Source organism: Pinus tabuliformis, chromosome 9 (genome assembly GCF_031772625.1).
Source record: "Pinus tabuliformis cultivar Carrire ecotype Pingquan chromosome 9, CPIR1, whole genome shotgun sequence".
NCBI classification, from domain to species: Eukaryota; Viridiplantae; Streptophyta; class Pinopsida; order Pinales; family Pinaceae; genus Pinus; species Pinus tabuliformis.
In genome coordinates this window covers 509,568,993-509,592,985 of record NC_142307.1, presented here as the reverse complement: position 1 = coordinate 509,592,985, position 23,993 = coordinate 509,568,993, and positions in this window count along the sequence as shown.

Here is a 23,993-nt window from a genome sequence, read left to right as displayed (position 1 = left end):
TTGAACAATTAGATTAATCTAAGCCGGAAAAATGTCTATGAAATGAAAGCAAAAATGATAACAACTAAATGAAGTGTTTTATCATTCTGTTATACAATTTTGGGAGAACTTCCTCCTTGTCATATCATTTTGAGAGACTCCATACTTCATTGTTCTAAAACTGAAAATGAGATTTAAATGAAAGACTAACTGAAATTAAAATTGCAACTAATCTACTATAATAGCTAAATGAAGTGTTTATCACTTTGCTACACAATTTTGGGAGAACTACCTCCTTGTGATAGCATTTTGGAGGGATCCAATACTTCATTGTTCTAAAAAAAAGTAAACATAAAAATGCAGAGAAAGACTCATTCATAAATGAAATACTTCACCACTTAGTGAACCAAGGGCTTTCGGAAATATTCACTTACAACATGAGTTATTAAACTATGGAAAGCAAATACAAAACATGTAGAGGAAAACTAATCTACTGTGTACTCTAATGCTCCAAGCAGCGATTGGAAAATACTTTCTTGGACTATTTTGCTAAGCGTAGATTACACAGTTAGATAAATCTACAATCAACCGGTTGAACACACTTGCATGAACTAAAGTTGCATGAATGGAAAATCTAAACTATTAAACTTGAAAACATTAAAATGGCATACTTGAATGAAATCAAAGCAAAGCTACAAAATACAATCTACTCTACCTTGCATTCTAATATGCTCCATGACATCTACTTCACATCTCCTTCCATGTTGAGAACATGAAAGCTTTATTAAAATTCTTCAAAATTACAAAAGTTTACAAAGCTCTCCAAAGCTTTCCAAATTTTTTGCTACCAAATGAAGGAGAGAGATTTCCTATCCATACAAAAAGATGAGAATTCATCTCATTAATGAGAGTCCATGATTCTCTCCCTATACCTCTAGAGTTCTAATCAAAATAGGAAATGATAAGACACATGTCTTCTTAGTGTTTCGATACAAATAGGAAATGTGACACATATCCTCATGATCCCATGATCCTCTCCACTCAAATTCGAATTTAGCCTTAGGGTGCCACATAAAGGTCTTCTAGAAGCCTCCTTTTGACCTACACATGTCAACAATCTCAACCCACTTGTTAGGTATAAGCATATGCACATTATTTTCTAATTTTCAACCACAAATTCACTTAAAAATGCTAAGAATTAATAAAATTTGGAAAAACATAAATGTGACCCAATGATAATGGAAGTGAGATGAATGTAGTGATATGGTAGTGAAATGGAGGTGAAATGGAGGTGATATAATGGACATAATAGTGAAAGTTTAATGGAAGTGAATGACAATTTCAAGACCCAACAATGGGTGCCTCTTAGGGACCCAACTGACCTAATAAAATTTGGAAGCAAATTTTAAATTCAAAATTCCATTTCTTTTCAAGGTGAAAATACCTACCATGGCTGCCATATTTTCCATCAAACTTGACCAACACTTAGATCTCTACTTAGGCAAACCATGAAACACAAAAATACATTATAGGACCTTCGACCTTCTTTTGTCACCTAGTGCAGCCATAGTTTTAGCTCTGTTCATATCATCTTGGGGCTGCGACCTATCCTTGGCATCAATTTCAGCCCTTCCATAGATCAAGCACTAGTCTTGGCCTTCCAGAAATAGGCATTGTTCAAGCTTCTCTTTCTGTGGTCAAACAATGGAACCATCAACCGCTAGATAGACACAAATCGTCCTCCTTTTGTTGGTTGCAATTCCTCTATTGGATGCGTCTCCTCCATGGACAAAACTTGACCCTTCTAGGGCATGCTTAACATAAGAGGGATACATCTCTCTTACACCCAATGTATCCTATGAACCTCACCTTAGGGTCCTTTTATAATTTTCCTTCAGTCACTTAGGAAACCTTCTAGATCTTGGATTTTAGCCTTTTTGACCCTTCAAATAAATTATTATATTTCTCTTGGTCCTAAACCCACAACTTGGGTCCAAAAGTCCACTTTTGGGTAAATTTCCCAACAAACAACTTATTTGTGGGTTGTCCTTTCTCAACAATGCCTTCCAAGCTACCCAAAATCTAACGCTCCCTCTTAGTGAGGACCAACGCCATGACTTTCCTTTCATGCTCATGGTTGTCCTCATATGAGTCATGACTTTCCTTGTGTAGCCATAAACGTCCTTATATGAGCCACAACTTCTTTGTACTAGGACTAGCTTTGTCTCGCATGGTGCGTGAATATTCTCACATGTAGCATGACTTTTCCAGCATGATCCATGCTTGTCCTTGCAAGATTTATGACTTTCCTTGCACCGCCATGAATGATCTCACATGGTCTGTGACTGTCCTTACATGAGCTAAGAACTTCTCGATCTTGTTGGAACCTTAAGATTCAAACTTCCATAGGGCACTTGACAATTCTTTGCATTCTCCCTATGAAAATAGACTCCCCTTGAGCCTACACAACCTTCACTGGCACACCCTGTACTTGTACCTGCACACGCTCTGATTCCATATCCTCATCAAACTTTCCTATGATACCTTGTTGAATTTTCCTTAGGCTCTAGATCTGGTTTGACACTAATCACGCACACAAACACACTAGGAATCTTCAACCTTCTTACACTTTGCATAACATAAATCTTCAACATTTAAATCAATTTAGTACACAGATATTTGAGCCCAAATCTCGACTATTCTATTAATACATCAATAAAAGAATCATGTGGCTCTTGTACCAGGGATCATGGCCCTCGATCACTAGTACAACTAGTATACATAGAATACAATTAGGGCTTGCAATCCACAACATCAAATTTACAGTCTGCTCACAAAAGAAGACAAGAACAAAACCATTAACATACTTGTTGATGTAGCCTGTCTATATCAACCCTTTTAGTACTTGTAGTCCTTGACACCTGGCAGGTCCTTTTGCCTCCTTTAGATCAACTGATCATAATTGTATTTGCTTCTCCAAAATAAACAATATAGCTAGCCCTAGTAGATCTGCTTCTCATAGTGGATTTGTCCACCAAATCATTATACAGTAAACTCCAAAATTACATCACCAACTCACAATGAGTTTCATCCTTTAACCCACTGCATAATAGCCTTTTATGCACGTTGTTCATAACTTCGTTTGTGAACAACCTAAATGAATAACGCTCAGAACCTCCTTGTTGTCCTTCTTCTCTCAGATCCAGGGCTTGGATCATTCCCATAGCCCTAACAAACCTCGAATCTGCCCTCTTTGTCTTCGATCTACTTTGTTGCCAACCATTCAACCTCCGTTCACTAGGTCACATGCCCATTTCTTTCCTCTACCCTTTACTTTGTAGCCTTGTGTCCTATTACCACTCAAAGTAGTAGGGGTCCTAAAAGGGGATCCTTGAAGGGCTACCATTAGGTCAAGGGAAATAATGGACCAATAGTTCATTGTTTTTGAAAATGCAACAATAAAATCCTAATTTAATTTTGGCCTTGAATTAAATTAGGAATTAAATTGTAATTCCACATCTCATCACAACTTGTAATAGTTAACTAAGTTAATTTGACTTAGTTGGCTCAGTTAATTTGAGTTGAGGGTCTAATTAGAGTCACATAGAGTGTATCCTATATTATTGGATCCTTAGTTGAGTTTATTTTGGGTTGTAATTATTTAATTCAGTCTAACCGAGTTAAATTTAGTTAAACTAGTTCCAACTATGGAGGAATTATTGGGAGATCCAATAGTGGGTTGTAACCAACAGTGATAAACCAGTAAACTGAATATTCACTCATAATTAACTCATGCATGTCAGATTAGAGAAAGACCTAGTTGAGATTGGAGTTCAAGGACATTGTACTATTAGTTGTATAATCATCTGAATTATACAGGTGGTGCATGCAATCAGAGGAAGGCCTATGAGGATTGCGCAATTCATATTTGTGGAATTTCCCAATTAAATATGGGTTAATTCCAAAGGAAAATGCGTAAAGAAATAGGAGCTTGGCAGGTATCAGAATTGGCTAAGTATTGGATTGAGCTTGTAGGGAAGCAGTGAGATAGATAGAGATAATGTAGAGGTTGCTCAAGCTTGAGAAAATCATTGTAATTTTCTCACGTTTTCTTATTAATACAATATACATACAACAGGGGTTTTTAGCTATGGATTTCCCTAGAAAAATATTGTGTTATGTGTGATTGAATTCTTTCTCTTGTATGCTTCTTGATCTCATCGGTCGTTTATTGTTTTCGTTGATGAGTAGAGTAGATTCAAGTCAATTGTTTTAGCATATTAAAATCTGTAGTTTGAATCTACGAGGAATTTCTACATGGTATCAGAGCTGAAATCACCATAGAAGAGGAGAATATGAGTTTATCTTTTGCAGGAGAAATAGAATTTGCAGTATCATACTTTAGAGCCAGCTGGATGTCGTTCTATGGGTTGAGACTGGAATATGCCCTTGAGGGTAGTTCGAACTACATTGCTTGGAAGGACAAAATGGAGGCAGTGTTGGAAGATAACGAGCTTAATGAATCCATATACAAAGATATTCCTAAGCCATTTGATGCTTAAGATCTGGCAGAGTGGAGAAAATGTGTGGCAAAATCGAAAAGGATTATCCTAGAAGGAGTTAAAGATCATATTGTCTCGAACCTCCACAGTAAGGAAACTCCATTTGTAATGTGGAAGGACTTGACAAACCTATTTGAAAACAACAACGACCATAGGAAGCTGGCACTAAAGGACAAGCTCAGAAAGATCAAGATGGAAAATGGCAACACAATACTAGAGTACTTGACCAAGTTCACCCAATGTCAGGATAAGCTTGGAAGTGTCAATGTTATAGTTGTTAAAGATGATTTGGTGAACCTAGCACTTCTAGGCCTTCCCAAGAGCTGGCACAACTACCAAGACTCAGTTAATGGGAGGGAGAAGCTACCATAGTGGGAGCGATTGAGGTTCGACTTGGTACAAGAAGAGATTTAGCGGAACACCAGAGATGGATCCTCATCCAAGCATGATGATGAGGATAATTGTGCCTTAGGTAGAAAGGTGAAGAAAGGGAAGGAGAAGTCATCACATTCAAAATCAAATTCTAGTCAGGGCAAAAATAAGAAGGACATGTCGAAGATTAAATGTTTTCACTATCATGAGTTGGGACATTGTGCCACAAAGTGTCCACATAAGAAGGTCGGTAAGAAGCCCTAAGGAGGAGTGGTAGGTGAACCTCTTGCTTCATAATCTGAACTGGATTTCACCCTCATCACTTGCATGGTGACATCTGTGATGGGTAGTGTGTGGCACCTGGATAGTGGAGCCTCATTCTGTAACAACCCCTCCCAGGTCTACCCAAAGTAACCATGCCAAACAGGGTAAACATGACGAGAGATGATACTATGATCATATTTGACCTCCTATGTCACCTTAAGGAAGTAGAATCGACGGAATATCACATACAGTCATCCAACATCATCAACAGAACCCTTAGGAGACAAGTCATCCACTCAGACAGCTTGTCCCTGGGACCCAATGCCATTCTGCAGCTCTTAGGCCATAGTCTCTCTCATGCTATGGGAAAGGAAGTGACTAGAAACCCAAATTCACTCTCACAAACCTGCTTGCCAACGATTGTGGACCAAAATTGCTAGTTCAGTGCCAACAACCCTAGGATTTAAGCCACTTTTCTAGCCCAAAATCCTGGCCTCTACCCAAAAATTGTTGTAACTTACAAAATTCATTAAAAACATGATAACAATGTTGATCAATCAAAAATCACCCTCAGGACAAGGCCTGAGCATCCCCAATTGGGACTGACATTCTGTCAAACACTTGGCATCAATGCAACCTACAAGTCTAGGATATAATACAGAGCATAAACGAATGAAAGAACTTATGAAACATAACCAGAAGGATCACCTCCTTCTCCATTGAACTACTACATCATCAAATAGGTCTTGCATCCATTCATTTAACAATTACAAGTAAATATATGAAATAACCATGATATAAACCAGTCATTCAACCATGCTTATTACCAGCATAAGACCATATAAATATTAGAGATATGACAACCATTAAATCCACATATAAATCAATGAAAAAGTAAGAGAATTTAGCTTTTATTAATCATAGGCAAATCCGACCAGGTTCAAGACTTCCACGTACCACTCGACCATAGACATGGTTGAACCAAATCTCTCTTTCAGCCAGTCACCCCCATGCCATATTCCAAGCATGAATGTGGGATCTCATAGAACAACCAATCCAAGAACAACCAAGGGAATCCAAAGGTTAAACCACCTCCACCCTCATCAAACTGTGATCACACCAAAACCAGTGCTCCAATCACAACCGAACAAAACTTGGAATGCCATCTAGAATCCATCACTATCCTTGAGGAATTTTCCATCTCCTTGTCTCTCAGGCTTTATTGAAATCCAAACCCAGATCACTAGGCCCTAAACTGAGACTACTCCCTCAGGCTTTACCGTGTATCCCGCTAAAACCAATCAAGGGATTCCTAGGCCTTTGGGAATGAACCTTGAGACCACCTCCGCCCCGGATTTTGAAATCCATCTGGCAATTCCAAAGCTCAAAAACTGAAATAACATCCTAACATACCATGGCATCTGGAAAAAGGCTAGGCTAGGCTGAAATCCACTATCCTAACTCGACAAAACCATGCCATCAACAACAAGCGAACCATATGCCAACATGTAAAATCATGCATGTCAAAACCAGCTAGGAAATCACACATGCAAAAGGTTACCTGCAAGTATCTGTAACACCCTCTGGGGTAAATGTGCATATAACAATAATAATCAGAACAAAAATACAATAAACATATCAGCCATCAAAATCCATATATACATCAGTACATTTGCACATGAAAATCAAGGGAATGAATTTTTCATTAATAAATGCAATGAACCAATCGGTGATGGGACTACCACGTTCCACCTGACCATAGATTGGCTGAGCCAAGTCTCTCTTCATCCAATCACCCTCGTGCCATATTCCAAGCATGAATGTGGGACTCATATAACACATCAAAAACACCAATCAATGTGGATGCCACCGGAGTTATCTGCCTATATTGTGAGGAATTTGAGTGCCTCCTAGTCTCTCAGGCTTTACCCTACATCCGCAGTCTGATCCAGGGATCAATAGGCCCTACATCGAGACATACTCTCCAGGATTTATCGTGCATTCCATCTTAAAATCACTAGACCCAACGGAGAGAAAATCCACCTCTTGGCTTTACCGTATATCCCGCCATTCACTGGCAAGGATTCCTAGGCCCACTGAGGCACACAATCTGGCTCTTATCGCAACCCACAGTTCAGCTCAGGGGTTACTAGGCCAGTGGCTTCGTGCATCCTTAGTCTGGTTCAGGGACCACTACCACCATGTGTTTGTCAATTCGGAGATCCACCCCAGTCAACTTCGAATCTAATCCGGCCATCCCCCACAAAACGCATTGGAGAACCCATCTTAGCAAAGCAATCAGGAAATGGCAAGGCTAGGCTAAAAATACTGTCACACTTGAAAAAACCCATGCCATGGTAGAAAAGAAACACATGCAATCCCATGCATGCCAAATATAGCAAGGAAAATACACATACAAGTTGATACCTACAATGAAGCCTGTTGTAGATGCTTGATCCTGGCTTTCCCTGCATGATCCTTGCTTCCTCTTGCCTTCTTTGCCTTCCTTGCTCCAATGCCAAAGTTCTCCAAGAAATCTCTAAGTTTCCAAGAGTATGAGAGAGAGAGAGAATAATGAGATAGATCCAAAGCTAAACTGATCAAGTCTTTCCCACTAATCCTCAAAAGCATTTTTATTAATGAGGCCTCTATTTTATTCATTTTCCATTATTTTCCTTCAATTTCCTCCTCACATGCAACTTGTGACCTTTCACCTTCCTTTTCTCCTAATTTCCATTATTTTCATAAATAATTGTGCCAAAATACCTTATTGCCTCTTTAATGCCTTATCCATTGCCTTTGCCAATTTCCTTGGCCATAAACAACCAAATGAACAAACGCTAGGATGTCTTGCCCACCATTCAACTTGGAATACGTGTCCCATCATCCGTGGTATTTATACATTTTTACATGGAATTTCAACAGGGCTATTACAAAACCCTCCCCCTTGGGGGAACACTGTCCTCGGTGTTTAATGACACCTATAACCAAAATATTGTTGAAAACAAAACATACTGCCCATGGAGCTTTATGACATAGCTCATTGCAAAATTTACAATGAAAGATCTACTCAAAATCAAAACATCATGACAACATGACAACATACCGCATACTGGAGCTTTATAACATAGCTCATTACGGTATTTACAATAACCACATATACATATACACATATGTACATTTTCTCAACCAATAAATAAAATGATATGATGCTTGCATTAGCAATAAGTGAATCCAAAGGCTCAAACCTCCACCCTGAAAGTAATATCAGGATCCAGCTCCTTCCCAAGAAGTCCAAAATCCACTACCAAGTCAAATCTGCATCTAATGTCTAGCGTTATAATCCCGCACCACTTATCCTCTCAGTGAACAGTTACCAACTCATTGTTCTAGGGCGCACTCCCAATGTGCATTTGATTCCATCTGGAAATGCTAATGACCAAAACAAATCCATCTGTGACCTTCCCTTCTCTGCTACACAATCCCTCGGGAATCTGGTCACCACTTTCTTGCAGTCACTCACCTTCCAAGTTCCGTTGGCACCTCCATCCTAGGCAGTCCATCCCTTGGCAAGGCTTCCTCACATCAGAGGATTCAAAGACCAAGGCATACACCTACCTCATAACTACCATATTGGTCATAGCATGCTCATGGAAATCAATGGACACTATTGGGTACCAGTGACTCATAGTGGCCCTGCTCCTGAAGTTCTTTACCAACATATTGTTGCCTGTTTCAATTCCTTTGTTGTTGCTACTAATTCTTGTAGTCGATTTCAACCACCCAACCGGGCATGTTCATTCTTCCTGTACCAAGAACATAACTTCCATTAGATTTGAAATAAATTGAAATCAATTTGCATCATACCTCATTGGTAACTTGTCAATAAGGTACATTTGCAATCATGTTAGCTTCTTGTCACAACAAGTCAAACTAGCATATTTGAGCAAATCGACATATATAAAGCTATCACATCAGGTTAGCTCAAACACAACCATCATAGATCAAAATCATAAATCACATGTAACCATTATAACCCAAAATTATATATCACATATAATCATCATATACTATAGTCATAAATCACATGCATAATAAATTGAAATAAAATGATGATACTTATCCTTTCCTCAATCTTTAGCTTCTACCTTTGTCTTTGTTCCATACGCGCTTCGAATTAGTTGCCACATCTGACAATCTCCCAGTGCTTTCTCCTCAACCATGTGCATAGACACATAGTGTGCATCACACACATACAACCACACAGAATACCACACCATGCAGTACATGCATCTACAGCCGACATACAACACATACACCTACACCCAGTGTATACAATACAATGTATCCATCTATACCCGATGTGAAATACCACCCAATACATGTACCTGCACAGAGTACCACACAACGAGTACACATGCCGCAATACCATGACTACATGATAAACATACATAATACCACATTCCCTCGACACAACATGTATGACACGCACACAATACCACACGTGCACCAATACGATATGTACAACATGTACACAATACCACATGTACACTGCACCACCTACACAACGTGTGCACAAAATTACATGTACACAGCGCCACCTGCACAATGTGTACACAACGCCAAAATGTACACTACACCACTATACAATGTGTACACAATACCACATGTACACAGTACCATACACACGATGTGTACGCGACACCATATGTACATAGCATCACATGCATGACATGTACACAACACCACATGCTCATAACACCCTATGTACAACATGTACATGGCACCACATGCTCACAACACCACTTGTACAATCATGCACACAACGCCATATGTACATAGAACCATATGTACAACATGCACGCAACACCATGTGTACATAGCACTACATATCCAACATGTACATAGTATCATCCGTACACAGCACTGCATATCCAACATGCACAGAGCACCATATGCACACACGCCGCATATACATCATGAAGGCAGTATATTATGTATACAACACCCCATATGCAATATTCAGACAACCCTATTTGTGCCTTCATGTACATAACATTGCATAAATAACATGTACACATGCTATGTATACACAACATCACAAGTGCACATATCATAGATGCAACATGTACAACATATACAACATATGCACAAAAATAGTACCACACATCCAAAACCACACTGTCCTTACCAAGAAACCTTGCTTCTAGTGTCTTATTCATGCTTATCCTAGCATGTCGCAGACCACACTGCTTTCACTTTGTTGATGTATCCTTCAACATTACATGTTATAACATAGACATAGGCATAATACAAGTATACAATATCAAATCATATCCACATGATACTGACCTCGTATATTTGTCATGACTATTCTTCCCAATTTATTCCTCGTAAGTCCAAGAACCTCTTCAGGTTATTCTCCTGCATAAGTAATCATTCCTCCACAAGAATGATCCCTGACAACCCTGTTAGATAGTAACATAGATACATGGATACATACATACATATATAAACGTTAGCATAAAACAATCATGATCTTGTCAGACAACAACATTCATACATATATATATATTGTATACGTATATAAACATAACAAAATCATGATCATAACATAATTACCAGATAACATAAGGTCTAGGTTAATATAACTTCCTTATTTATGCACAAGCATTGAGAGTAATAGTTCCCAACATAGCCAAAGTATATGAAACCTCTAATTTATTTACTTTACCTTTTCTAGTTACATTTCTTGTGTCTACACTACTACTATCCATTTACCACAATGGATCCAACCAGTCCAACCAATTGTCATAGTCTTACCTTCCACTATGCTACTCATGCACAAAGCTTCATCTGGGTCTTCTATCATCGATTGGGTTCCACACATCTCTCTTGATTTCCATCAACTTTCCTCTTTCCCAACCAATTCCCAAGACTCAAAACATAAAAGGTAAGACAAGAAACAAACAAGAAGAAGACCATAAAAACCAATAGCAATATGACTCTGCGAACAAAGTGGTATGGCCATACATTAGACATAAACAAAGCCGCAAATCAAGCTCAACAATTCATAAAATACCAAAAGCACAAGACTAACAACAAACACCATGACTCAATCCCCATGGTTCCCAAGGAAAGCTCAACCCAAGCCTTCTTCAAGATTTCATGGCAACCTCTCTTTCCATGCAACTCCTTGCATCATGCTGCCATAAACACATAACTATCAATGTATAATTAAGCATAATAATACACCAGTTACCTCATCTTGCTGTGCCAAGCACGTTTCTTGCAACTGCCCACACATGTAAACCATATGTTCCAAATATCAAGACAATCATATTTATCAATTTGAAATCAACTTTTACAAACAATCATGTCATAATCCATAGTCAACTCATACTCATTAGACATAACGCTACAACTATCAACTCCATTCAAGTACATATCGATTGTCTCAACACATATATGTTAGTACAATCATCTTAAAACAAAATCATTTGAACACATACTCATATTAAGCAATTCATCAATCATTCAACCACTTGCAAACATACCATGTTAACTAAATTAACTAGATGATCTAATCAAACAGTCAAGCACCACATATATGACATAAGAAACTGATACCTTAATGTATCTCAGGGGAGGTGATCTTGTCTGCACATTCAATTTAGTTAGCATGATATAACTTTACAACACATCAGCTCAAGCACTCATAAGGTCATGATATCCATAACAATATCTAACTAACATGTTCATATTGTAAACTCATACACAATTATCATTCACACATATGCAAAGTCAATCTAGATTAGTATGACACCATCTCACAAATATGTCGGTTCATACCTGAATATCGCAACCATAACCATCTGCATAGGTCAAAACCAGGTTAACACAATACATATGATATCAAGATATTCAATGGAATGAACATAACCATCACGCATATGACAACATCAATATCTCAATGAAATAACTCTAATCATTAGGTTAATTCATATAACAACAACAAGTTAACCTTTACATACTCACCAACAACATATAACCTAATCATCAAGTTATCTAACATAACACAACAATAGCAATGCATACAACCACAAGTTATCATCATTCTTGACTATCTGACACATGTGCATATACCCACACTAATCATCTAACATCTATCATGAATGTAACTATAACATCAAATACATGTTCATAAACCTAATGTATATAACCCTAATGCATATAATAATCCTTAACTTACATACCTGCATGCCGAACATACAATACCTGTATGATGATCTGCTCTTACCCCAAAGTCCAATGTGCAACCTCATTATGATGATCTGCATCTCCTACTCTATCTCAACTAGCTCACTAATATCATAACATCCAATAGCACTATGATGACCTAAATTGCATACAATGACTTCACAAGACATGTTTGGCCTACTATATATACATAATCATAGGCACGACCATATATGTATAACAACAACCATTACTCCATTGTACACATTGCCACATGCAACCAACAGTATGCATAAGCAATGCCAAATCAACTACACCTATGCATAAACGCATGTAGTCGAACATAAGCGATCAATTCTTGTAATCAACCTACAAGACTGATACATGTAAACAAAATATTCAAAAATGTAACCAAACATACAAGGATGTAAGTAGGTATCATGAATTCAACATGTAAGCGACATATAATTCATACACAGTCGGTCACATGTTCCAGAATAAAGACATTGTGTCTATTAATTTGAAATCAACATTCACCAATACTAACAACCTATAAGCATACCCCCTTACTATCCATGGTACACACTAAGGTAGAAGGAGGAAGCTACTATAATGACCCGATCTCCAGTGTCCAATTATGGAAATGGGATCTCCAAAACTCTACTAAATTTAACCACACTTGAAAATAAATTGATTTTTTTTATTTCTCATACATTTGTATGAGACTAAGTCAAAAACATTGCACTTATTCCACTTGTAACATAATAACTAAAAACATGCCACTTTTCCATTTCCTTACATGCAACTTTTCAAATTCCTTGCATGCAACCTTTCAAATTCCTTACATTCAACTCTTCAAATTCTTTGCATGATAATAGTCATAGTTCAGCTAATCATACTACAATACTATCCCATCCAAAAAAATAATTTTTTCTTCAAACAATTACCATACTTTTACATTTTCTTCAAACAACTACTATACTATTACATTTGCATGTAAGCATTTCTTCAAACACTTTACATGCAAACTAATATAGCAAACTATTTGCATAAAAGTAAGCATATATCAACTACAACAATACTATCCCCAACCACAAACAACATACTCATTGGGGCATTTTATCAAACAGTTTGTATGCAATCAATCATTGAACCATTTAAGCATTTCATCAAACACTTTGCATGCAAACTAATATAGTGAATGATTCAATGCATATATCCTAAACTGTAGTAGTACAAGCAATGTAAACTGAACTATATGATCAATGGTATTTTCCCTCACTATGGTTCAAGTTTCAACTTCTTATATTTCGTATATGAAAAGTTATAACAAAAATACCAACACAATCCTATTTGGTGCACAATTCTAGGAGTATCCAGAAAGTTCGACTTCCACTGGTCATATCTCCTACAATATAGAGAATAAATTTCTGAATTTTTTTATCACAATATTAGTGGAATTTCCCCTCATTGTGGAAAAAATTTCAGCTCCTGAGAGTTCCCAGAAGAAAAGTTATAAAAAAAATATCAGCATGACCTGTTTGAGGTATGATTTTAGGAGCATTCAGAAGGCTCGACTCCCTCTACTCATATCTCCTAAAATGTTGCGACCCAATATCTGAAATTTCTACCACATAATCAGTGGTATGTCCGCTCGAAGTGGAAAATTTTTCAGCTTCTGAAAGCCTACAGAAGATAAGTTATTGCAGAAATTCCAACATGACCTGTTTAAAGGTGCATTTAGGAAGGTCATCTTCTTTAGATCATAATTCCTAAAGTATTGTGAACCAATATCTGAAATTTTTACCACATTATCAGTGGGATTTACCTTCAAGACGGAAAAATTTTCAACTTCTAATATGTCACAGAAGAAAAGTTATAACAGATATGACAGAAAGGTATCAAATTTAAACTTTGTTCTTCATTTCTCTTATGATAGAGCCCATCCAGTCCAAGTGTTTGAACCTGGAAGCTTTGATACCACTCTGTAACACCCTCCAAGGTAAATGTGCATATAACAATAATAATTAGAACAGAAATGCAATAAACATATCAGCCATCAAAATCCATATATACATTAGTACATTTTCACATGAAAATCAAGGGAATGAATTTTTCATATAAATCCAATGAACCAACCAGTGATGGGACTACCACATTCCACCCGACCATAGATTGGCTAAACCAAGTCTCTCTTCATCCAATCATCCTCATGCCATATTCCAAGCATGAATGTGGGACTCATATAACACATCAAAAACACCAATCAATGTGGATGCCACTGGAGTTCTCCACCTACACATGAGGAATATGAGTGCCTCCTAGTCTCTCAAGCTTTACCGTGCATCCGCAGTATGATCCAGGGTTCACTAGGACCTACATCAAGACATACTCTCTAGGATTTACCATGCATTCCATCCCGAAATCACTAGGCCCAAAGGAGAGAAAATCCACCTCTTGGCTTTACCGTATATCCCGTCATTCACCGACAAGGATTCCTAGGCCCACTGAGGCACACAATCTGGCTTTAATACAACCCACACTCTGGGTCAGGGGTTACTAGACCAGTGGCTTCGTGCATCCTCAATCTATTTTAGGGACCACTACCACCATGTGTTTGTCAATTCGGAGATCCACCCCACTCAGCTTCGAATCCAATCTGGCCATCTCCCACAAAATGCATGAGAGAAAACATCCCATCAAAGCTATCAGGAAATGGCAAGGCTAGGCTAAAAATATTGTCATACCTGGAAAAACTCATGCCATGGTAGAAAATAAACACATGCAATCCCATGCATGCCAAATCTAGCAAGGAAAATACACATGCAAGTTGATACCTGCAATGAAGCCTGTTGTCGCTGCTTGATCCTGGCTTTCCCTGCTTGATCCTTGCTTCCTCTTGCCTTCTTTTCATTTCTTGCTCCAATGCGAAAGTGCTCCAAGAAATCTCTAAGTGTCCAAGAGTATGAGAGAGAGAGAGAATAATGAGAGAGCTCCAAAGCTAAACTAACCAAGTCTGCCCACTGATCCTCAAAAGCCTTTTTATTAATGAGGCCTCTATTTTATTCATTTTCCATTATTTTCCTTCAATTTCCTCCTCATATGCAACTTGTGACCTTCACTTTCCTTTTCTCCTAATTTCCATTATTTTCATAAATTACTGTGCCAAAATACATTATTGCCTCTTTAATGCCTTAGGCATTGCCTTTGCCAATTTCATTAGCCATAAACAACCAAATGAATAAACACTAGGATGTCTTGCTCACCATTCAACTTGGAATACGTGTCCCATCATCCGTGGTATTTATATACTTTTACATGGAATTTTCACCAGGGCTGTTATAGTATTCCTGCTGAAATTGCTTGAGTCCTACTTTCCTTTCCTTGATCCTTGCCTATTTTTCCATTCCTTTCCTTGCTTTCCCTTTCCTGTGCTCCAACTAGAGTGCTCTAAGAAAACTCTAAGTGACCAAGAGTGTGTGTGTGTGAGAGAGAGAGAATAATGAGAGAGCTCCAAACTTGAACTGAGAAAAGGTTGAACTGACAAAAGCCATGAACTGGTCCTCATAAGCCTTTTTGTGAATGAGGCCTCTATTTTCTTCATTTTCCATTATTTTCCTTCAATTTCCTCCTTACATGCACTCTGTGACCTTTCACCTTACTTTTCTCCTAATTTCCTTTAGTTTCATAAATAAATATGCCAAAATTTCCTTTTTGCCTTTTAATGCCTTTGCCTTAGCCTTTGTCGATTTTCCTTAGCCAAAAAACACATCCAGTGATGCCCACTAGGATATATTTGTCCAACATTCAACTTGGAATAAGTGTCCCTTAACCGTGCTCTTATATTGCCTTTATTAACTTTTATTACACGAAATTTTCGCCAGGGATGTTACAGAACCTCCCCCCATGGGGAACACCATCCTCGGTGTTAAACCACACCAAGACCTCAACAAACCGTTGAAAATAAAACATATTGCCTATGGAGCTTTATAACTTAGTTCGTTGCAGTATTTACAATGAAGAACCTACTCAAAAGCAAAACATCATGACAACATCACAAGATAATAACCATACTACTTATTGGAGCTTTATAACTTAGCTGATGACGGTATTTACATCCATATACAAATATCAAAACATCAGCAAGACTGACGAGCCTCATCATTGGGTAATTATATGGGCCTTAATTCAACTCCTAGCCTAGTCAAACCAACTATTCTCACAACTTATTGCATACTTTTGATTATTTTTTGTCTATGAGATGAGTTAGAGTTGGATATTTTGCTTTGTGGCCTAATGTGCATTTAATGCAGAATTAAAGGATAGAATCAAGGAATTTTGGCAAAGACCTTAGTCAAAACTCGAATGGGACAAGGGAGAGGAATTATAGGAGGTAAATCCTCTTCATTTACTACCCCTCCATTCGAATATTCCTCCATCAGCTCGGAGTGCAAACAACCAAATCATGAGGACTAGAAGGTAGTCGAGAAAGTGAAAGACAAAGCATCAGTTTATCTCGAAGTTTGGAAGCCGAGTCTCCCTAATTTTAAGGAAGTCGTTGGAGACTTCAGATGTATAAGTAGAGAGGCCTAGGACCTCAATAGGATTCGGATTTTTTATTGTAAAACTCTACTCTATTTTTGAGCTACAAGACTTGTGACAATTTTTTATGTAATCCATTGTTTTGATAATAAGAATGAGTTTTGTTTTGAGCCAGCACTGAGTTAACTCAGAGGGCTAAAGCTCTTGGGTTAGGGCCCAACCCTAGCAGCCAAGGCTCCTCTTTATTGTACATGTATGTTAGCATAGATTCATAGTTTGATTGTTCATTTGCTTAAGTAGCTGCATTTCCATTACAACAATGTAGATTAGATTGGTTGTATGTTAGTTTGCTTCCATTTGTGCCTTCTTTTAGTTAGCAGGTTAGCAAGGAGAAACATGAGCACCACAATGTTGTCAGCAGATGCCTCAGCCTCACTTCCTCCCTTTGGGACCATGACTTCAGGAAGAGACCCTTCAGCAGCCCCAAAACACAAATTTCTAGTTCTTGCATGAGCTTTGGTGTTTGTTGCCTGGATTCAGCATTTGGTTCATTTCATTGTCATCTTTTTCCATTACTCTATTTTTGCAATAAGATCTCACTCATGTTCTCATTTCCTTCAATACTTTCTTCATGCATAATATGGGCAATTGATTCATGCTTTTCTAGATTATGAAGATGTATCTTGTTGCATAGTTCTTGAAAGACACACATGTTTTAAGAACCGTAGGTACTTCAAGAGGAGGGCTAGACTTCATCACCAGAATCCATCTTCCACTTCATCAACCTTAACCATCTCTTTTTTCACCATTACCCCACTAGTTTTTTTGTCCTTTTTTCATTGAAATCCGCCTAGACACATTGAGTGAATCTAGCCATCTCTTCTTTTGGATATTGACTCATGAGTGTTCCTAGACCTTCTAACACCCTATCCCACACGTCACACACCTTTTTCTAGCTTCCCAACACCTCATAATTAGCTCTCGGCTGTGTCCTGTAGGTTTCCTATAATTCCTACAAGATCATCCTGTATGTTTCTAGTACATCCTGTACATCCTGTAGGTTTTCCTGAAACGACCTGTTTTGAGGCCGAATTGATGGGGAACCTCTAGGAAGTCACAAAAAGCCTCCTAGGACCCTTCCACCCCATCCAATCACTCCATAAGCCTTTTAACCATCCTCAACCACTTTCCATCCACCTGCTACATCCACAAGAACAATTAAATTCCATGCTTGATTTTACCAAAAAAACCAAAAAAGTGAAAATAGATTTAGCTTAGTTTTCCTGCTCACACATTAGTATGGTTTGATGCTATTTACTTCTGTAACTTAGATAGGAACATTAGGTTAGTGTTGATTTAGCAATTCTTCTTAGCATAGCTGTTTAAATGGTTAATTAGGATATGGTGTGATTTAGCATTACATGTTGTTTTCCTCATTACTGCAGTAGAGTAGCTCTCTTAGAATAGATTTGCTCTTCTTCCATCAAAGAATCAAGCTTCTTCTAACTCTATAGAGGTCTGGCTTTGAACCCCTGGGGTCTCTCACCAGATGAACAGTGACAATAGGTAGGACCTTCACTTTTACTTATGCATATAGCACTGTCACCTCCAAGTTTGTACGAACCTCGGGTTGATAAGTAAAGTTGGTAGCCCAGGAGTTGCAGCATCCTTGCTGCAATACTGGCGCTCATCACTTTTTGGCGTCGTTGCCGGGGAGGTGTCTGAGTAGAATGTGATTACTGCTTTCTTTTCTTCTACTTCTTGTCTTCAATTTTCTGCTATTATTTTATTTCTGCAAAATTAATCTAGTAGCTTCCTTTATTTCATCTTTCATTATATGCTTTCCTTTCCATTCTGCAAGTATAATTTCAATTCAAAAATTAGTTTTTTCATTCTGTCAGTGATTTTCATTCAATCAAAAATTTCATTTCTGCAAAGTACTTTCCAACCTTAAAAAAAATCTACAAAAACCAACCCAAAAAATTTCCTTTCATGCCTCGTAGGAATAGGGACAATTTAGGGAAATTCTTGCCAAATACCCCCACTACATCCAACAACCAAGCTTCTCTCTTCTTCAGTGGTTGTGAACTAGAGGAACCTTTACGTGAGCAACCTGGCATATTTGAAGAACCTACAGGGGAAGAAGAAGAAGAAGAAGAACCCATTCCTACCGAACCAATGGCTGAAAATCGAATTGACAGAGGGAATAGAGAGAGAGAGTTGAGGGTGCCTTCCCCATTAGGGAAACCAACAGGGACACTTAGATGAAGAATATAAGCCCTTCTGCCCTACCTCATTTCCATGGCCTAACCACAGAGGACCTCGACACTTTCCTATTTGAGTTTGTTGTTATATGCCGAACCTATGACTATACAGATGATGAGCAAAAATTAAAATTGTTTCCATCTACCCTCAAGGATGCAACATTGTGCTGGTTCATGGGTTTACCTGGAGATAGCATCACAACTTGGGCTCAGATGCAGCAGGCTTTTAACAAAAAATATCGGGACTACTGTAGGTCAAAGGATACTAAAGAAGAAATTTTCAGGATGACCATGGGCTAGGATGAATCCTTAGAAGACTATGAAGAAAGATTCCAGCTCAGTTACAAAAGGGCTAGGTGCACACTTGACCCTGAGTCACTAAAGCTGGTCCTGCTCAGAGGAGTAAGGGAAGATCTTCTGGATACCTTACATTTGTTAGCAGGAGGATATATTTACCAATTACCCTATGAGGATATCAAGACTGTCTTTAGAAACCATTCTAGGGTAGCCAGGAAAAAGAGTAGGGGTAGTCAACCTATGCCCAGTACATCATCTTCGAACTCATCCATCAAGGGTGAAATTGGAAATATGCTGGAAGATTTCAAAAGTGAGATGCTGCAAACCCTTGCCTTGCAATTGGACACCATGAACATCAAAAGGAATCAAGAGGAAGCAGAGAGAGCCTTAGCCATCTTTTTCCCTAGATGCACCAGGAGGCATCCTAGGAACGAATGTTCATTGAATTATATTGAAATTTGCTCAGTCTATGAAGAAAACCACTCCATAGATAAGTGCCCTTCTTTACTCGAACTCAAAGTAGTATATCAAGGAGCTGAAGGGGTCACTGAGCAACTTTTCTACATCAACCAAAGGAGACCTCCTGGGCCTAGACCATACCAGCAGGGCATGCAAGGGTCATCCCATGCATATTACAACCCCAACCAAACCATAAATATACCTTCATGGGGACCCCTGCTCATCCTTCCTGGCATACACCCCCTCCTTGGTCCTATGCATCTCAGTATCATTCCCAGCCATCCAGCCAGTCATTTCAACCTTACACTCCGCCACAACCTTAGTGGAATATACACCACTCCAAGGGTGGAGGCCCCAATACAACAAAGCTCCATCTCTATTGCCTCCACCACCTATCCAACCACAACTGCTACACTTTGCTCCACCCAAGCAACCCCAGATGCCTACCCAGCCAAATCCAAACCCGAACAATAGGTAGGCTCAACAAGTATATAGTGGAGAGACATCATATCCAGCTTATGTTGTAGAAATCCAGGAGATTAACCCAAGATTTTGGATAATTTTCCCGGATAACCAACCTCCCCCTCCACATAGGGAGTTTGAGGAAAAACAAGAGGAAATCAACCTTAAAGTAAATCCACCATTTCCTGAGAGATTAGCCCAACCACTCTAGCCTACCCCAAAAGAAAATGAACTTCTCAGAACAATTGAAAAATCTATGTGTAAATATCTGTAGAAATTCTCACTGTAGATCACCTGATAATGCAATGTAACTAAAGCAAAATACTTGATCTACTTCTGCTATCAAACTTGCAGAAGATTAATCGATTTTGAGCAAGATCAAACAGAACACATATTACAGAGAAGAATCAATCACACATGAAACACAAAAGAATACTCTGGGAAAAGCCTTAGCTAAAAACCTCACTATCTGTATTATCATACAAGTGGAAATATCTCAGGATTACACAAAGCTTTAGCTCTCACGACTATCCATCTCTTAGTACAATCCCTCTCACTGCTCATAGACAGACTATACAACTCATATGCCTTTCCCTCTATCCTCCAAGCCTGAAAGAGGGAAAATGGATGATTACTGATAAGAAGCAGTCAAGAATTCCTTAGTAAATAATCAACATGAAAGAATCAGGAAACATGAGCAATTAAGATTTCGCTGTTTATACTAATTCTGAAGAAAACACAGAGAATAATAAAGTTTGAAAATAGAGTGCAATCAAGCATATTCTGAATTTAATCCTTTTCTTTATCATTCAGATTATGAAACACAGATGATATAAAAACTCAAAAAACTGTAAAACACAAGATACAGAGGACTTATTGATCTAGTGGTTGATTCAAGAATTCCGTGACAAGTCCTCTGCTTCAATTCTTCATCCAGTAGGCCAAACAACAGTTGATTCCAACAACTCTTTATTCCAAACATTCCAGTATTACAACACAGTCTAGGAAATCCACACACCACCCCAATACTCTAATGGAGGGGGTATTTATACAACAAAATATGTATAACAAATATCTCATAACAGCTGTGAGATAATATCTAGATTTTAACTAATAAGAATTTACAAGTAAAATAGAAACAACTAACTGATGTTGTGCTGGATGCAGGACTTTAGGGTTCGGCTTGTAGCTGTCCTCTCCAATAACTCTGTGCATCTGATAGTCTTTAATGTTTGATCCGCTTTCTTTAATTCTGATCTGATTTTCCTTTAATGCTGCTCTGATACACTTCAATGCTTGTCTGATAATCTTTGACTTGTTTTGATGCTTTTTAATTGTGTTTTGACTCTTGCTCACCGCTCTCTGGTATTTAGCCTCGAAATGTCCCTTTTCCCAAGGTTCCCTTTTTCCAAGGGTAACAGTGCAGCTATGGATTTCTATGTGGTTGGTATGTTGAGTTCTGTGGAGATTTGCTAAGAAACCATAGTAATTGATGCACTAATAGCCGATTGTTGGAGATAGCTGGAAAAGGTACCTGTTTTACAGAGGAAAACTGCATGTGGCTATTTGAATGGCCGCGAGCTCGTCGATGGAGCCTTTCTGGTCGAAAACTAGAAATGAAACCACAGTCGATTTAATTTTGCAGGAGAGCGCAGGGCACTGTATGCATAAAAACATAGAAAAAATGACCTTTTTCCCTTTTATTTGACAAAATGAAGTTTTGGCAGGATTTTTTGATATGATGGGTGGATGACGTCAGTAGGAGTACGGGGAAGATGACTTGGTGGTGATGTGGCGGGTGATGACAGTAGAAGGACGAATGATGTAAGCAGAAGGGTGACGTCAGCGGAGGATGGTGGTAAGCGGTTTTGCCCACACTGCTTTTGGGGTTGGGCGGTTTCGGGCGGAGGGCGAGCGATCACCCCGGATGAGTGACGCGTGTCCTTGGTACGGCGGAAAAACCACCGGGCTCCCGCGAGTTAACATTCGACGATGGAGGAGGGTGCGATACGATCGTCGACCATTGGATGAACGGGTGCAGATCTAACAGTGGACGGGCTATGGAGACGGTGGGAGGTTAACTTGCGGGCCCGGTTTATAATATACTGTATTTTTAATACATTGGGGCTATTTTCATTGGTTGGGGGAATGATATTAATCAACCCAAATGGTTGATTAATCCATTAATTTGCACGCGGGAAGGTTATTAACACATTCATAATAAATCCGTTAATCCCTTTCAAACAGTGATATGGTCGTATTTCGACCAGGGGAGGGATATGCATTATTTTGGGGTTTTTTAATGTATTTACATAATACGGGATTGGGCAATAAGGCAGGATTTACATAATAAGAGTTAATGGTTGATATGAAAAAAATGTAAATGAAAGCGCTAAGTTATAAATTTAGGCTTAGGATGAAAAGGGGATTTTATGAGGAATATTTGTTAATTTCCTAAGTAAAATAGGGTTTTACTTAGGCATGGTTTATGAAATGAGATGAGTGATTTTAGTGATATTTAAGAGCAGATTCTTAATATTTTTGGGGGGAAATTAGTAAATGATTTAGGGAAAAGATGAAGGGGAATTAGTTATTTCAACCTCGCCTCGCTTGAACTGCTTCAAGTGTAATGTCCGCCGTGGTACTTGTGATAAAAGTAAAAGTTAACACATTAAGAGACATGATCCATCACAAGTATCATTCTACAACACCAATCTACCTACCCTGCCTACTTGGCCTAGCATTTTTTCCTTCTTTCTTTGGGTGCACTTAGATTAGCAAACCCTCATCAAATTTTCTTTCTTTGCATAGCAAGCCTACCTAAGTCTGCACTTATTACTTCCAAGGGCTCAGATTAAACTGTTGAGCTCCTTTGCTTCTCTACCTATCTACTTATCTGCCAAGATTAAATAGTTTGGTCAGATTTTATTCTCTATCTCTAAAACAGGAAATTCAAACATGAACTAGCCAAGATTAAGCTGTTTGGTCATTCATCAATTGTGGCATGAGTTAACAAGCTACACACAATGCTTTATTTACAGAAAATGAAAAAGAAGTGGCATTTTGGACTTGCACACTTTCCCGGTCTTTCCTTTATTTGGGGTTCATTTCTTTCACTTTTTTGACAATTTTATTCTTTTTACCCTTTGATTTTTCTTTTAGGGCATACCCTCTTTACATTTTTTACATTTTTTGATTTTTTTTTTGATAATATGGAAACCCTTTGCAACAAGGAAAGGGATGAACATATTACAGAGCTCAACAAGTCAATCATGAAATATGACACCTATTGGTATAGGAGTATAACAGTGGCTCCACTTGGGGATGGCTTTCCCTGGTGGAAAGTCAAGAACAGCAGGTCAGATGGCCTTATGAGTAACTTTTACTGTGTTCTGAAATCTCCCTTTGCTGGTTGCTTTATTTGTATATATGACAACACACTTGTGAAGCTTAGGGTCTTCGCTTCGAGCTTCAACTGTAGCAAGTTACTATCCAATCCAAACTGTGACATTATCAAGGATATAGTATGTACATGTTAGAGTCAGAATACATC